The 19285-nt window shown below is 33.0% G+C and overlaps 1 protein-coding gene across 1 annotated transcript in view; it reads right to left on the bottom strand.

The window, feature by feature from the left end:
- LOC128391283 (beta-2 adrenergic receptor-like) overlaps positions 1-19285 on the bottom strand; it is a 29795-nt gene that overhangs the window by 8385 nt on the left and 2125 nt on the right. The gene's annotated exons all lie outside the window — the stretch shown is intronic.

The following is a 19285-nucleotide window of genomic DNA, read 5'->3' as shown; positions in this document are numbered from 1 at the left end:
TTCATGAAACTTGTTTAGTTAATTCAATTGCAGGGGTTTCATGGGAAGGAAGAGATAAATTGATGAGCATAAAATATTAATTGCAAATTAAGAATACCTGTAGTTACAGTTATGGTTAAATTCAGGTACAATTGTATTTAAATTTTGGAAATAATGATTTTGAATAAGTAACAAAGTTATCGACCTGAATCGAGATCGTTACTTGTACATTTATCATTCTCATTTAAACTTGAACTTGATGATAGAGAGCTAAAAGATGAGGTAATTTGATTTCGAAAAAAAAGAATAAAATTGAATCAAAATGGCGGAGAAAATATAATATATCTTTTTCCATTATTATGTATGTGAACATATATACTAATATAATGGTAAAAGAATGGCACAAAAAAAAGTTCTACGAACATAATTATCTGTGATTCCGTTATGATTCATTGACTGAGGTGTTCATGGAAATGAATTAATATGAAATAAAGAGAAGAATAAAAAAAAACTGAATTAAAAGAGATGCTTTAATTATAATGAAGAGTAAGGAAACTCTGATTATTATAACAATTTTTAAACATTTATGCAAATTGTAGTTACAAAATTAATAGTAATTTAATTAATAGTTGTACATGCGATTCATTGAGATAATTATTATAATCATTGAACAATGAGACGCCCAATGAATTCATTGGTTTCCCTCTTGGGCTCATCTTAATGTCCATTGTGATCATTATTGAACAATTCAATTTAACTCTGTTAATGTAAATCTAATGGTCTTTTAATGGTCATTAACTCATAACATCATTTTGAGAGAGAGAGAGAGAGAGAGAGAGAGAGAGAGAGAGATATCAAATTGATCTAATATTAGTTCAATATGATATTGACTAGATTATAAGAATAGGAATTATCATCAATATTTTTTTCCAATAAGTGGGTCAATCAAAATGCTAGAGGAAAATGTTTTCTCACAATTACAATTGAATTAAAATACTTGATTCTTGGTGTTGTTCAATTAAAAAACAATCAACAAGATGAGAAGAGCCCAAATTCAGGTCAATTAATCACTATTAATGATCTATTGAAAGGATTTACATATTAATGATTGAGAAACATGAAAGGGTCAATGAGGAAAATATCATCATCAAGATTATCATTATATTAAATATTAAATTGTTAATATATAATTACATGTGTGTGATATAATTTATATATATAAATTATTTAGAAAAACTTTTTTTTCATAATCATTATTAACATGATGATGATAATTTAAATAGTATGATAGTTAAATGAAATATCATTTAGTGATCATTGAGGTTTAATTATGAGAGTGAAAAAAAAGTTGTGATAAGTTTTTAATTAAATATCAAAACTAAATGTGAAGGTCGAGTTGTTATAATTGCAAATGGAAACAAATTTGATTAAGCTTATTATTTTTATCGTTTTTAGTTAATTCTGTTGGGAGTGAAACAATTATAAACATTATCATTGTCACATCGTTATTATTATTATTTCTATGGCTGAACATTGAGCTTAACGTGCTCTTGTTCATTAAGGATAAGATGTATGTCTATGAAAAAAAACAAGAGATTATGAATGAAGATGAAGATGGAGAAGAGGAAATTTGTTCATTATCTTTGGTGATTCTCAATTTCGTTCGTTTCATCTTTCCAATTGAATTGTGACAATGATAATTGTTAAGCTCGTAAATTGTTACAATTATTATTTATCTGAACGCCCTTTTATTCACTTTATGATTGTAGATTACATCTCATTAGGGTGTGAAGAAGGAAGAATGAAGATGATAATGATGATAAGAATGATTAGGGTTTTGAGAAAACTAAAGGAGGAAAAGATGATGAGTCGTTATTGGAATTACTCTTATTCTTGTTGATGCTTGTTAAGAGTTCTCAAGTCAACTCTTCATCTTTTTCCTTTTCTTCTTGTTCTCCCTTTTCTTTATCATTTAGAATAACAGATAATGATGAACTACATCATGGAATGTTGAACACAGAATACATCAGCATAATTGCTACTGTGGGGTTTAATCGTGAAAGTGATTAGGTTGAACTGTGTTGAGTTCGTGGTGAGATGTGTATATCTCGTAGAGATTGAGAATTTCAATATTCTCAGCAACTTATGTGAAGTTGAAAGAGTAATCAGAAGATTAATCTGCCCACTTAATCAGATTGAACAGATTCTTTTAGGATAGCCAATACACTAACTCGTGTTACTGAAAATTTATCACCAGTGATCACTAATTTTGAAATGGAACTAATTGAACTTCTAAAGAACTTTTATTAAACTGAATTAAGAAAACCTAACTGGTTGATGGTCAAGAAAACTTAATTGAGAACTGAATAAGAGTAAATATTCAACTGGAATTGAATGAGTATTAGACTTAACAGAGTTATACCAAGCATTCAACTGAGGTTACAATTAGTTGAAAGGGTGATTAAATGGATTAACTGGGGTAACAAATTTGATTACAAATAAGGGAAAATCTTCTTAGAGATTAATTAAATGAAACAAAATTAAATGATGAAATGGGTTAACATTATTATAATGGAGACACATTGGGCAGACAAATCATCTTTGATAATCTGGGCTCTTGTTTTTAACCAAGATAACAATGTAACAGGTTAAACAAAAGGATGAGGAAAAGGTAGTTTGGCTTAAATAAGCTGTAAGAAAAAAGAAAGCAAAAGAAAGAAGCAAAGAAAGAGAAAAGTTTTTCCTTTCTTAAAGTGACACTTTTTTGTGTTCTTAATTTTAACATAGAAAGAATAGGAAATTTTGGTTAAATAGGAAAATTAGTTAATTGTTAATCAAATATTCTTATAGGAATATAATTAATTAATTGGTTAACTAATTTTGATTTCATATAGAAATTCGGGATATTATTAATTCTAATTGGTTAATGAAAATTTGGTTAATTGTTAAATAGAAAAGGGATAATAAAAGTTTATATTGTTGAATAGGAACTAAATTTGTTAATTGTTGAGTCTCAATTGTTGATGATTAAAAGTATATCACTTTAGTGATCAAAAACAATTAAGGTTGATTAATTAGAACAATTAAGCGAATGAGTAAATTGTTAATAAAAGCAAATTAAAATGAGTAACATAATTAAAGAAAAGATTAAATAAGCATAAATCGAGAATTCAAATCATTCTAGTGATCCAAAATTCTGGATTATCGGGGACACGTTTTATACCCTTCAATTCCCCAGGTTTTGATTAAGAACCTTAATAAGACTGAGTTTTGATCGTCTAGAGGAATTTGAAGATCGATGATGATGATGAGGATGAATTTGCGGGTGAATTAGGCCAAGAGCGGGTTGGATAGAGAAGGTGTGATCGGACTTGAGAGGAGGATTTCCTGGTTACTTGATTCCTGTGAGCTGGTAATCAATGACGGTGGAGCGGATGAGGTTGAATTTCCTTTGGGTGGTTGAGCGGCATCAGGGATATCGTCGGAGCGATTTGGTTCAGTTTCCTCTTCTGTTGAATTTTCAGATAAATTCAGTTCTTCACGAACATAAACAACTGTAGCGTTGGAGCTTTGTTCGGTAGATGGGCTTGTAGAGGAAGTAGATGCGGAGCTTGAGGTTGATGATGAGGTAGATGAAGAGCCAGAGGTAGTGCTTGATGAGCTTGATGATGAGCTTGAATTTTCGGTGAGGTCAATAAGGGTTTCGGATGAGGAGAATTTTGAGGAAATCGGTGAATTAGCTGGAGTGAAGTAGTTTTCGAGTTCGGATTTTTTGATGAATGGACTTGGGATGTTAACTTGAGTGGGTACAATGATTGGGCTTTGCACCACTGGTGAGGTTATGATTGATGGAGATGGTGATGATGTTTTTGATGATGATGGAGTTGCATTCATTCTCGGATTATAATCAGGGAATTCTTGACGATGCATGAGATATGACCAATTGGTAGGCCATTGGCGTTTTCCATCGGTTACAAGTTGAGAAAACTTTCGGTGAAGTTTCGAAACTTGGTGATTATTTACATAATATTTAATTGATTGATTGTGAACACCGAATTTAATCGTGTTGACTTTTTCTTCAATCTCTTGCCAGAACGACATATAGAGTCTCATGGCGGTGATCGCTTCGATTGCAGGGGAATGAGGTCGATTTTTAATTGTATAGCCTGAGAAGACTAAGAATGCAATCAATGAGAGAGAAGCGGGTGATTGTCTGTACGGGGAGAAATAAATTGTCACATCGCGGAGTTTAAATCGAAGACTTTCAATTTCACATCCACGGAATTGGAGAGTTTTGAAAAGAGTAATCAGTCCAGCACCAATGATCTGTTTGGCACAGGCGAGGAATTGAATTACTTGATCTCGGACGGCTTCAAGGGATTTTCCGAATTTGAGATCTTGGAAAGTTAGACCATGATAACCAGTGTCCATGTATTCAATGGATTTATACTTGACAAGGGTTTCGTAGACAATATTGGATCTTCCATCCACGATCACGATCCATACTGGATGAGGGGCTAAGACCATTTTTCCAGAGAAATCTAGTCGTGGGTTTCGGCAATATGCTGCATGAATCGAATAGACATTCGAAGCATCAGTGTGTTGGGCCAATTGTCTAATCAGGAAAGTAGAATGTCGATCATTCAGATCTTCCATTGGTCTTTGGGTTAAGTTCCGGAAATGTTCGGTTGCTTTAATTCTACGGTTGATTCGATAGAATTTTCTTGGGTTGGTCTGGATTGGTGGAAAAGCATTTTGAGAAATTTCCACAAGTTCTCTGAGCGAGTACGGAAACCATTTCGAAATATCATTTCGGACTTTTTCTTGATCTTCGGGCTTTAGTCGAAGTAACGGGTTGACGACGGTGAATGGATGAATCGGCTCGTTTGTATCAGGAGCTAGTTGTGGGAAGGAACAAGTTCGGCCATAATCATATCGACCTTCTGAGATACTTAACCACTCATCAGAATCTCTAATGAGATAATGAGGGAGATGACCGAATGGGTAGGTTCGGGTGGTTCGAGGTCGAGAGGGAGCGGGTTCATATTTATGAACTGGAGGAAAACCTATTTCGCGTAGAAACTCTTCTTCTTCGGCTAACGGTAAAGTGGGATCTCTTGCTTTGTGGAAGGTAGTCCAAAAGCCTAATTTTAAATTAGTCTGAGACCTAATGCTAGTTGGGGTAAGGAATTCATCATTTGGATTATCCTCACGAAGTTGAAGAAGACAAGCGAATAGTTCGAACTTGTAATTCCATTCTGATTCATGGGAAGTGTAAGTAAGTTGGGGCTTAGGAGCGACTTTAATATGTGAAGGGATGAAATTCATGAGCCTTTTGGGTGCAATTGAGGTTAAAACTTTTAATGAGTTACCTGATTTAAAAATTTCAATTGATTCTAAATCAACTTCTTCTCGGAATAATCCGAGTCTGCAAACTCGTTCATGTTTTTCTAAGAGATTAGAACTGAACTGTTTAAGACACAAGGTGTATCTACAGGTAAATTTGGCGGAGCGATAAGCTATGTAATTCTTTGAATAAGAAATTTTTCCAAAACTTGGATAATCATCAAGTTCGGCGAAAGTTTTAATGCAATAGGGAAAAAGGCAAATGAATTTGTTGCATTGCAACATCGGGGTTAGTTGCAAAATTTTGATTAATTGTTGAGTAAAATTCACACAATTAGTACAATACCAATGAGAACATGTATTGCATTCGACGGGGTTAATGGCGATTTGTTCACAAAAGTAACATCGAATCTGATCAATGAACTTTTCTAAGTCAGGGTGGTAAACTGAAGCTTTTGCAATTCCTTTAGGAATTTTCGGTAAAGGGATACTAAAGATTGAACTATCTTGATAGAGATTGAGGTAAATTTTTTCTCGAATCATCTTTTCGAACTGAGCATAAATTGTTTTAAATCCATCGGATTTAATCCTGACTAACTGTTGAACACTTTTAAATTTTTCGACTGAACAATATTCAGGTAATTCGGCTGGAAGAGGAGCTGGAATTTCATTGCTGAAATTCTGAGGGTATTCCCCAGGTTTAGGGTATTGTTCGGGGAAGTGAGTTGGTTTTTGTATTTCAGAGTCGGTAAATGATACAGCCTTACCTTGAACCTTTTCTTTCGGGTCCATTTTGGTTTGTTTTGGTGGAGGTTGATTGTCCACGGCCATCGATTCAATCGAAGGAGATCGTTTTAGCGATGGGGCTGGATGAGTTTCAGAATCAAACTGAACTGGTTTCAATGAACAGAAAGAGTTGATGATTGTTTTTGGGGTTTCACTATCACTTAGGTCAGAGTCAATTGTTAGAATTGGTCGAGTTGGTTGTTTTGCTGTTGCAACTGGTCTTCTTGGAAAGAAAATCACTGAAGTTTCAGAATCTGAATCTTCAAAATTGGATCACCACTTTGGTTGAGGCGAACTTGGGGATTAAGGTGAACAGGAACACGTTGACCAACAGGATTATCACTAAGTGATTGTGACGGTGAACTTGGGTTTTTATTCATTTTTGATGATGAGTCAATTAAAGGTGAACAATTAATGATGATTAACTGATTTAGCTTAATTAAGCTGATGAAGCGAGTAAACGCTTGATGATTAACTGTGATGATTAAGGTGGGGCACTTGTGATTAAAAGCACAATTACAATTTAAATTGCAATTTTGGTTAACTAACTGATAAACTGAATTAAAATTCTGATAGGAATTAAGGTGAAAAGTTACTGAACTTTGGTGGAGAGAAAGAAATTCTAATAAGAATAATTGGAAAAGGTTGATTAAAATCTTAACTGTTAAGATCAGAAGGTGATAAGAAATTAAACTGAAAAAGTTAATGTTGTCGAGAAGTGACCGAAGAGTTGACTGTGGGAAAAAGGTGTTGAACAAAGGAGAAGATAAGTTGACGGTTAAAATTTTTCCGGGTCGAAAATTATAATTATTATAATTAGTGTTAGTGTCATCGGGTAAAAAAGCGGAAGATTGCATTAGCAATGGAGTCTTATGGTTTTGGTTTTTCGGGTTAATCTGGTTAATCTGGTTACCATAGGAATAATCACAATTAGGAAAATTAAAGTTTTTGCATCTTTCGAACTTAATTGAAAAATCATGATAGTGATTAGAATTAATTAATTTCATGTGTTCATCGTCTTTATCATCTGTTAGTTGAAAAACTGGAAATAATGTGTAGAGATGTTGTTGTCGTTGTTGTCTTAATTGTTGTCGAGTGAGAGGTTTATCTTGATTGTTAACAATTAAATTAGTTTGTTTAATTATTGATTGGTCGGATGTTTGATATTTCCTTTTTGATTTTTGATTGTTGAGATTTTGTTGATTTGTTGGGTTGATTGTTTGATTGATTGTTGTTAAATCATCAATTGAATTGTTGAGATTAGTTAAGTTTTGATTATGTTTAGAGGCCAATTCTTTTTCATTGTTAGGGATAACTTTAAGAAAATCATTTAAAGTTTTTCTTGTGATTACTAAATCATTTGGGTTGTCATGGTTACGATTTTGATCAATATCATTATAATGATCAATTGGAGATAATCTAAGATCTTGATTAATTCGAGCGCGAAATGATTCTATTGTGGTTTCATTGTTAAGATTTTCAGAGTTAATTAACTCTAGAGTTCTAAGTTGACTATCAGCTTTTTCGTTAATCTCAGGAGAATTGAAATTTTCTAACTCTAAGTAGGTATCAGGATTAAAATAATTATCTCTAAGAGATTGTAAGTTTGAGGTTATTTCACCTTTAAACTTACAGGTATTTCTAACATTAGCAGTAAAGAGACCTAAATCTTCAGTGTCTAATAACAATAATGCACCATTTTTTAAACCACAAACTAAGTGAGGTCCATGCCACTTATTTCTGAACTTTTTGGGTTTATCGGTTTCAATAGATTCATTTTTCACTAAAATAAAATCACCAATTCGGTAAGGAGATTGAGGATAAAGTTGTTTTGTGCGATTTATCTGATAGAGTTGTTGAGCATTCAAGCGAGCATAAGCCAATTTTCGAGCTTGGATTATATTCACAGGGGAGTTATGGATGATTGACAGGAAATTATCAAGGGGTTTATTTGGCTCACGACCAAATACTAAGTAATAGGGAGAGAATCGAGTAATCTTATGGATTGATGAGTTAATCGCATAGAGACTCGCAGCGAGTGCAGCTTCTAAATTTTTCGTACCATTCTCGCACACATAAGTACGTAGCCTTTCAGCAATCGTGCGGTTGCATCGCTCTACAATACCTTGGGATTGAGGATGATAAGGGGTCGAAACATCATGAATGATAGCATTATCTTTCAGATATTTAGAAACTTTCTCAGAAAGAAAATTAGTTCCTTGATCTGTCTGGATGTATTTAGGGTAACCATATTGATTAAAGAATGGGGAGAGAAAATTAATTACTGTATCTGCTGTTTGATTGTTGGTTAATTTGGCATAAACAAATCTTGACAAAACATCAACGATTACGATAATGTATTTCTTACTATTGTTAATAGTAATGGGTCCTTGGACGTCGAGTTCGAATCTTTCGAAAATCTCTTTAGGGATTGGTTTAGCAGCGGGGTCAACATAAATGACATTTGAGGGCTTTGCGAGATTGCAAGTTAAACAGTTATCACAAAGTTTCTTGACTTCATCGTATAAATATCGAGACCAGAATCGTCTAGCGATATTAAGGTAGGTCTTTTCAGTTGCAAAATGACCACCAAGGGTTGATGAATGTTCGTGTTGGAAGATTTCTGCTAAGATAACGGGATCGATAACCAATCTTGATCCAAATGGAGTTCGAGTATCTTTTCGATACAAGAGACCATCTTTGAGGTGATAGCGTTTTGAAGCTATGGAATTGGGATTATCCAATTGAGAAATTATTTCTTGAATAGTTGAATCACCTTGTTGTCGAAGTCGAACTTTTTCCTTCCATAGGGAAAATTCTGCAGGGTTAGATTTTGAATCTTGATTCAATTGAATTGATTCAGTTGCAGTTGAGTAAATGATAGCGGGAGGTTCTTTTAATTGTTCTAATGAAAAGAAAGGGAAGTTGAACGAAATGTTAATCAAGTTTAGACCAATATCATAATATTGATAATCTTCAGGATCGACTGTATATTCTGCTAGGAATATCTTATCCAGAAATTCTTCTTCCGGGTCGATGATTTTTCTGTGGTCCCACTCGGATTGATACCGAGAAAAACAATCGGGAGGGTGCGTTGAACCTTTACGATAAATGACCTTAAAATTGAAGGCGGACAACATTATTGACCAGCGTTGAAGTCGCGAATTTTTAAAGTTAATTTTGGTTAGTTGACAGAGCGCGTGATGATCTGTTTCGATCAGGAAATGATCGTTATCGAGGTAATGAGTGTATTTGTAAACACCTACAAGGATTGCAAGTAATTCCTTTTCTGAAACTGAATAGTGGAGTTGGTGTTTAAGTAATTTCTGAGAGAAAAAACTTATCGGAAGCCAATCTTTTATCTCGTCGATTGGAGTTTCAGGGTTGTAATTTTCTGACTTATCGTCTTCTTGAAGAAGAATACCACCAACGGCAACATCGGAAGCGTCGACAGCAATTTTTCTTCGTAGCTTGGGATTGTAATGAACCAAGAGAGTTTTTGTTAAAAGAGCATCTTTAAGCGCGTCAAGTGCGGCTTTATCGGCACTGAGGATTTTGAATTTTCTTTCCTTTGAAATCAAACGATAAAGTGGAGCAGCGATTGTGCTGTAATTTTTTATGTAGCGACTAAAGTAATTGTAGCATCCAAGTATTGACTGAAGTTCGCGAACAGTACGAGGATATGGTAAGTTAACTAGGGCTGATACCTTTTTCGGATCAGGGCGGATTCCATCACCAGAGACTAAATGTCCTAGGAGTAGAATTTCAGTAGCACCAAAAGTACATTTTTCAGGTTTTACCTTTAAGTTGAATTTTCGTAGACGATCACAAACTTTTGTTGTGTTGATGATGAGATCTGTGAAATCTTTACCGACAACGGGAATATCATCGAAATAACCAATACAGTTGACGTATTGTAATCCATCAAGAACTTTATTCATAAATCTTTGAAAGATAAATGGAGCACCAGAGAGACCCATGGGAAGCCTCTTATATTGATATTTGCCATCCGGTGTTACGAAGACAGTTTTCTCGCGTTCGGAAACAGGGAGTTCTATCTGATGATAGCCTTGAGCGAGGTCGAAAAGATTGAAGTAACGGCCATTACGAACGACTTCTAAACAATCATCAATGCGGGGCATTGGATGTTGAGGAACTTTGGTCAAACGATTTAATAATCGATAGTCGATAACCATTCTAGGCGAACCTTGAGAACGAGGAACCAATAACGAAGGAGAACCACCAGGAGCATCGGAGGGTTCAATTAGATCATTGTCCAACATTTCTTTAATGATTGTTTTAAATTCTTCACGACGTTTGATTGGACAACTATACGGCTTTTGATAAGGTACAGTTTGATTATCCAAATCAATATGAACTGGGCAAATTGAAGATGATACAGTTCCTAAATCATTTTTATGTTTGGAAAAGATATCTTGATAGAGATCGAAAAGATCTAATAATTGTTGTTCTTGTTCTTGATTTAAATCAGGATTAATTCGTGATTTGATTTTTTCCATAAGAGGGGTAATTTTGTGTTCATGATATTCTTTTTCAGTTAGAATATCGAGTTTAGCGATTATTGATTGAGGGAATTCTTTAAATTTAGCAGAATTAGTTGGCACGGAAATTAAGCTTTTAGCATGAGCGAGTTTGTTAGTGGAATTATTGATTGAGGAATCTAAGATGTAATCTGAGGAAGCATTGCCTGTGACTTTAATTGTCGATTCAATAATATGGTTAGTTTCAGCGGGGGTACAGAATCTAAAATAGAAATTCTGATTGGTTACTTCAGGGGAAGTTGGAGTTTCTTTACTAATGATCTTAAATTGATCACCATCGGATTCAAATCTCATGAAGAAAAGATGCATAAATGCATTTCCCAAAAGCAAAACTGGGTAAAAGTTTTTACAAACTTGAATTTTGATGATTCTTGATTCGTCCATGTCAGCGTGTTTGACGATTGCATAGGCGAAACCAGCGGCATCAACAAGAGAATTTGAGCAAATCCCTTTGAGATATCGACCAATTGGAACACAATGAACATTGAGTTCTTGAGCCAAGTTATAATCGATTGCACAAGCGGAAGCACCAGTGTCGAGTAAAACTTTACCTTCTTTGAAAAGTTCTTTCGAGGGTTGACAAAGTTTCATATTAACTTGAGGCATATGTTCGATAGCGAAATTTCCAAGTTTTGTTATTTGAGGAGCATCTTTGGTAGTTGCGAAACTAACGGATCCATCACGAAGAGCACATTGAGCCGGTTCTCGTAACAATGGATTTGTCTCAGGGACTGAGGTGAAGTTCTGAATTTGTTGAGGAACTTGTTGTAAGTTGTTGATTAAGTTGTTGAGGACTTATTGATTCAACATTTCGGTAAAATTAGCAGGCAAAATAGGGAATATTATTCGGACGTTCGTTGGGTGAACTTTGTTGATTTTGATTTTGATTTTGTAATCGATGAGCAGTTTTACACTCATTGGTGTTGTGAGTTTTCGACTTATGGAAAGAACACCATTTTGATTTAATCTGTTGTTGATTATTGTTACGGTAATTTTGTTGAGGATTGTAATTATTGTTGTTACTATTATTACGGTTGTTGTTGTTGGATGAAGATGTGGATGTAGACTGACCATTGAAATTGGCACTTTTGAAAAGCTTATTATTCGGCTTGTTGTCGCTTTTATTAGCGTTGTTGTTGTCCCGTTTTGGACGATTGTCTTTTTGTTTTGCGACTTGATTGTCGAAATGTTTTCTCGTAAGAAAATTGAAGATCTTGGTTCGATCATCATTAATACCTAAAGTATATATATCATCGCGGATATACTTTGGTATGTGTTGAAGCACAAGAGAAAGAAAAACTCGATCATTAACATTACCTAATGATTTGTTCACTAATCGTTTCATATCTGAAAAGAATTTTTCAGGATGTTCTTCAGGATTGAATCTGCATTGTTGAAGTTCAAACTCAGCGGAGTATTGACTTTCAGGGGTTCGAAGTTTTTCGAATAAAGCGGATACATAAGAAGAATAATCATCGATTGATTCCAAATCAGTTGCTGATGACTTAATTTCATAAGCCATAGCTTTCTGAAGCAAACGGAGACGAGTCGGATCGTCGACATTTTCTTTAGCCAATCGATCTCGAGTTTTTGTAAGCCATGAAAATTGATCTTCACCACGGGTGAATTCAGGAACATGGGGATCTTGTTTCAACTGTTTGAATATTTCTAAGAGATTAGTAGCATTCAAAATTTCATTCGGAGTTGAATGGGATGTTGATTGTGAAGTTGAGACTGGAATTGGGTCAACTATATTTAAAATTGTTTTGATCTTTTTGATAGATCCAAGAGATAACGGAATTTCTGACAATTCGTTATTTGTTAGGCCAAAGATTATTGATTCATCAGAACCAATGGTTTGGATGAAAGTTTGTATCTCACCCTCGTTAATATCTTGATTACGGAATTCCAGAATCCAATCAGGGATGGATTGATCCTTGATGTCACCAAATGTAAGATTAAGAACTTCTTCAGAAGTCAAATTTTCACCGAGCAACAGGAGATTAGTTTTAACCACTTCGGTTAATTTCTTCTGAGCCAGGGAACGTATTGGAATGGAAACATGCCATTGTTCAAATAGAAAATTTGTTTCATCGAAGTTAATATCTTTAAGAGATTTTTCATTAACACTAATAGCATTACGAGTAGATCTCTGAGGAAGGTGTGGAGTAGCTGGTGGGTGTTGAGATGAAGTTTGAGGTTGTTGTGGAAGTACCGGTGTGGCATTGATGAGAGTATCATCGGAGACTGAAGTGACTGTAGGTGGATTTCGAGGTCTACCAAGTCGTTTGGGTAATTTTTTAGGAGCCATTTCGATTAGCACGTGAAGCACAGGTGAGAAACACAAGGAAATCTTGGGTAGTATGAGCTATGGGATGAATTGACTATCCTGCCTGGGTCGCCAATATTGTGGGGTTTAATCGTGAAAGTGATTAGGTTGAACTGTGTTGAGTTCGTGGTGAGATGTGTATATCTCGTAGAGATTGAGAATTTCAATATTCTCAGCAACTTATGTGAAGTTGAAAGAGTAATCAGAAGATTAATCTGCCCACTTAATCAGATTGAACAGATTCTTTTAGGATAGCCAATACACTAACTCGTGTTACCGAAAATTTATCACTCAGTGATCACTAATTTTGAAATGGAACTAATTGAACTTCTTAAAGAACTTTTTATTAAACTGAATTAAGAAAACCTAACTGGTTGATGGTCAAGAAAAACTTAATTGAGAACTGGAATAAGAGTAAATATTCAACTGGAATTGAATGAGTATTAGACTTAACAGAGTTATACCAAGCATTCAACTGAGGTTACAATTAGTTGAAAGGGTGATTAAATGTGGATTAACTGGGGGTAACAAATTTGATTACAAATAAGGGGAAAATCTTCTTAGAGATTAATTAAAATGAAACAAAATTAAATGATGAAATGGGTTAACATTATTATAATGGAGACACATTGGGCAGACAAATCATCTTTTGATAATCTGGGCTCTTGTTTTTTAACCAAGATAACAATGTAACAGGTTAAACAAAAGGATGAGGAAAAAGGTAGTTTGGCTTAAATAAGCTGTAAGAAAAAAGAAAGCAAAAGAAAGAAGCAAAGAAAGAGAAAAGTTTTTCCTTTCTTAAAGTGACACTTTTTTGTGTTCTTAATTTTAACATAGAAAGAATAGGAAATTTTGGTTAAATAGGAAAATTAGTTAATTGTTAATCAAATATTCTTATAGGAATATAATTAATTAATTGGTTAACTAATTTTGATTTCATATAGAAATTGGATATTATTAATTCTAATTGGTTAATGAAAATTTGGTTAATTGTTAAATAGAAAAGGGATAATAAAAGTTTATATTGTTGAATAGGAACTAAATTTGTTAATTGTTGAGTCTCAATTGTTGATGATTAAAAGTATATCACTTTAGTGATCAAAAACAATTAAGGTTGATTAATTAGAACAATTAAGCGAATGAGTAAATTGTTAATAAAAGCAAATTAAAATGAGTAACATAATTAAAGAAAAGATTAAATAAGCATAAATCGAGAATTCAAATCATTCTAGTGATCCAAAATTCTGGATTATCGGGGACACGTTTTTATACCCTTCACTACTCTTTATTATTATTTATCCTTCAACAAAATGAATATCATGTTAACTAAAAAAAAGTGTTTGTGTCTGTGGAAATTTGGAAATGACGAATCCACAGAATTGTATTAAATATACAATTCGAAAAAAGGTAACTTGGGAATTTGTGATCAATTCAATTCTTTGTGCTGAGAAAAAAGGAGCATTTAAGTATCTCTCTCTCCCTCTCTCTCTCTCTGCATCTATCTCTTTGAGAGAGTGTAAAGAATAGAATACAAATTCTTCTTCTTCTTCTTCCTGTTCATTTGATTCAAATTCCAGGGAATAATATCTAATCTATCATTTGTGTAAGATGATAAAAAATTGAAGAACAGGAAACCTAACAGAATTCACAGAATAGTCAAGATCTAATGATTCCCTTGACTAATTTTTCACTGGCGATGAAGATAAAAAAAAGACATTGAACTAAAATTTGGGAGAAAAAGGATTCGTTGAGTGGGAATAGTAATCATTGAATAAAGTAGCAGGGGAACTTGGTAAAGTTCATTTGAATACTCAGTCAATTGATAGGAGAAAAGTGGAGAGAGAGAGAAAAATATTATGCATGAAAAACGGTTATTATTATAATCGATTCTGTTAGAGAGGGTAAAGTATTTACAGTTATTATTGATATGAAGCATCATTTCTTATCATGGAAATGATTTGATAAAATTCAAGGACTCACTTGATCAAATGGTTATAGCTCGATAAGAATCTGAATATATTTATAAGTTTCGGTTAAACAACATAGAGAAAAAGTTGCAAGTAAAGAGAGTGAAAAAAAGGATAGAAAATATTTCATGATATGAAATAAGAAGATGAAGGGAATCGGAAGTGTTCAATTCAATCAATAGAAAACCGGATATTCGTATATCGAAGATTTTTTTTTCTCTATTTTTCGATGCCTGTGGTTTATTCATTTTACTATTAAAAAGGAATGTGGTTGATGAAGAGAAAATTCTTTCTACTCTTTCAAGAGAATTATCTAAATAGACTAAATTTTTCGTAATTCCATACAATTCTCTGTATCTTCTACTAATAGTCTTTAGAACTGTCATACACAATGTTTCAACTTCTTCTTTTGACCATTTTATGTGAAAATTGTCCATTGATGGAGTGAGAAGTTCAAATGGAATGTGAAAATGAGCCTTTTCTTGAGATCGTAAAAAAAGTCGACGGTGGAAAAGATGATGAAAAGAATGAGACTGAACAACATGAGAAGAGGACGAAGATGATGAGAGAGAAAGTGAAGAAAAAAAAAGTATCATGAGTTTTCACTGAGTTTCTTTGCTTCAATGGATCCATTGTTCTTGTTATTAAGACTAATTTTCAGACTGTTGAGAGTTTTATCTGATTTTTAGACATCATTCACATGATAAATGAATCCGAATTTTCATCATGATGCTATAATATATCATTCGGTAAGAAATAAGGAAAGAAAAAGCAAAGAGAGAAAAAAACGAAACAAATAGTAAATTTTACAATCGAAATGATTCCAATAACCTAGAAAATGTTCTCGGTGATTTGTAACAGATTAAAAAATCATTGATAAAATTCGTGTTTCTTATCATATTAGAACTTTTTTTTTCTCTCTTTCTGTTTCTTGCTCTTCTTCTTATTTTATGAATTGCTACGAATTCGATATTTACTTTCTACTCCGATTCTCATCTTTTTCCACTTTTTCCACAACTAGACTGTTCAGTTGAATCTGAATAAAATTCATGGTAAACAAATGAAACAAAAGGAAGTGATTGATATGAAAAAAATAACAGAAAAAGAAACCATAAAAGGACATCAGGCCTTTTTGCCTTAGAATTAAAGTATGAAAATTTTTTCAGTTTTAATGATTTTTGAGCTTATGAGTTAAACAATCAACACGTATTTTTTTATTTTGATTGTGATTTTGTATCACCAAAAACGGAAAATGGTCTGATTGTTTGTGATCGACCAGCTTATATTAATTCAGTATCAACGAAAGCTCTTGAGCTGTTCTTCACAATAATACCAGTATTTTTCGACAGGTTAGAGACAGAAAACCATCGATTTCATTTTGATTACCTTGACATATCGAGGCCAGATTCTTGATCTGATTCATAAGAACAGTCAGGTACGACTGAGCGCCTCGAAACGATTGCTGTTCGCTGAGTTTTGTTCTGTCGAACAGGAATGAAAGCTTGACTTCGACTGCGCCTCGAGATGTGACAATTTAGAGCCAGGTCCATTATCTCGAAAAGGCGCAATCCAAGTCAAAAACTTTTTCGATTTTTGGATTGACTTACATTGCTTCTGTATGGAACCGTACTAAAAACTTGGTCCTCAGGGTATGCCGAGGCCACTTTACCGCTTTACAACGCTAATCTTAGTTTTTGTCGATTTTTTCGAAAAGGCGCCAGTCGGCACCTTTTTTTATTTCAATTTCTTATAGACCAGATCAAGATCTATCAGAATATGTGCAGAAAAGTTGGTCCTCAGGGTAGTCCAAAGATGCTATTCAAGTCGGAATGAAAAAACCATTGTTTTCTGTGTCTAACGAGCCTCACATTCGGAAAAAAATTGCAAATATATATTTTTCTTAAAGAACAGCTCAAGAGCTTTCGTTTGATACCAAGATTAGCTATATAAGTATATTAATTCGATCACAAAACAATTCAGACCATTTTTCCGTTTTTGGTGAATTTTACGAAATCCGCGAGTCAGATCAAAAAATTAAAAAATACGTGTTGATTTGTTTTAACTCATAAGCTCAAAAATCAAATAAAATCACTTCAAAAAGTTTAGGCTAAAAACAGTCAAAAATGCCTGATGTCCTTTATTGTAGTAATTTATCAAAGTAAACAAAAGAAAAATGATAAATTCCAAGTAAACATTGAATATATTCATTCATTTGTATATTATAATCAAAAGTTTCTCCCATTCTCACTTATCATGAAATCATTTCAAGCCTCTTCTTTTTGATATATTGATATAAATATAAAAATCAGACAAATAATTTAATCTTTTAAATCAAATTATCATGGAAAAACTATCTGACATCAAGTCAATGTATCATGAAAGTGTTAATCTAACGATTAAATCATCTCATGAAGAAACGAAATAGAAACATGTTAATAATCATTATATTTCCTTTCCAGGGTATTCATTGAGGTATTCATTATATCTCAATCTTTTTGACAAGATATATACTTTCACATGATAATAATAAGATGACATTAGATATTATTATTATTATTTTTAACTATTATTATAACTCAGTTCCGGGTATGATTATTGCTCATTCTTAATGTAATGACATTTTTTTTTTGTTCATTTAGTTTCCGTTTCAATGTACTATTTGGATTGTGATAATCGATGAGCATCTTAATTGTGACTTTTATTGTTATTAAAGTTAATTGTACCATTTACACTCAACTCCAGGCTATTGACCAATAAATCTCTCATCAAATCTTTACCAGAAAACAGATAATACCAATTATATTGGTAAAAGTTATTTCTTTTGCTCTGAGGAGTTAAAGTTAAGATGCTTTTCCAATTCAATCTCTCAGGGATAAAGAAATGAATGTTATTCTTGATAATGAGGTAACACTCAGATTGTAAACTAAATGAAATCAGAATCAACTTTTCCTCTCTCTTCTTGTTATGCTATTACATTGACTCTGTAGTTTATTAACAAGAGCAATAGACGCTATTATGTAGGATTATCATGAAATAGATTGTGGTGATAATGATGATGTTCAGGATAACAGAAAATCAGTAAGAAAAAGTAAAGTGATCAAGGAGAAAAGCGAAATAAGCAAAGAAATGATTAACTTTCTTTTGTTGTTCAACTTGAGATTTTAATAATGAAAAAAACGCGGTAAAAAAATAATCAAATTTCCTTGGATTTCAATGAGAGATAATTTAAAAGTTACATGAGGAAAAATGAGCTAAACGTTTATAATATTATCAAAGTCGACATACTTTTTCATTAGTTGGATTAATAATGAGATTTGATTCATTTTCTTAAAAGGGTAAAGTACCTAAATTGATAACTGTAAATATTATGGAAACTTTTTTATTATCATCATTATACTTGAGAGCAATTTAAATTCTTATTGAAAATCTATGAATTTCCCTTTGATATTCAGTAAAATTGGAAACTTTTTTTTCCAATCGCAATGAGAGAACAACTATTGCCTTGAGATGGAAAAACTTTGCTGGAGACTTTGGAACTTGTGAACGACGGAAATGATCAGAATAAAAGTGATTCTCATTTTTCATGGTAAATTTCAAGTGAACATTTAATAGAGAAGGAGGAAAGGAAAATATTGAACATCAATCTAATGATTACAGATTAAATGATTCTATGAACATTAATAGATGAAACTAGAATTTCATTGCCATTAAATGTTATCATGCGTCGCTTGGTGAAAATGCTAATGATGGTAACTAATAGTAGAAGGGAAAGAAATTTCTGTTCAATTCTGTTACTCTTTGGATGGTGGAACAACAAATCATATGCAAAATGTTGAAAACATTGAAAGAAAAATTCATTTCCATGAGCATTCAGCTTTTGGATTGGGTGTAAATTTGGAGAAAAAAAGAAACAAAAGCAAGAGAAAATGTATTAATACCCTTTAGCATCTTTTTCATTACCATGAGACTTTTTTTCGCCCTGTTATTAGTTATGACTAACACACATACACAAGGATGATTATGATCATGATCCTGATGATCATGAACCATCATCAGCAGGGATGTTTTTTGATAAAAAGGTTTACATGGTAATAGTGAATAAAAAAATGGGACAAAGATGAAAATACAAGTTATTCAGGAAAGAGAAGATTCCTAACTCAGGGCAGATACACAAAAAAACTAACATGATAGGCAATGAACCGTATTCTCTGTGATATCTGGTGAATAATAATGATTCAGTTTCCATCGACTTGAAACTTGGAGTAATAATAATAACTATATCATCATCATTGAAAATTGAATGAAATATATATACA

The sequence above is a fragment of the Panonychus citri genome, unplaced genomic scaffold, assembly GCF_014898815.1.
Source record: "Panonychus citri isolate SS breed McGregor unplaced genomic scaffold, ASM1489881v1 Contig00134, whole genome shotgun sequence".
In the NCBI taxonomy this organism is placed as follows: Eukaryota; Metazoa; Arthropoda; class Arachnida; order Trombidiformes; family Tetranychidae; genus Panonychus; species Panonychus citri.
This window is presented reverse-complemented; position numbering and strand designations above follow the sequence as displayed.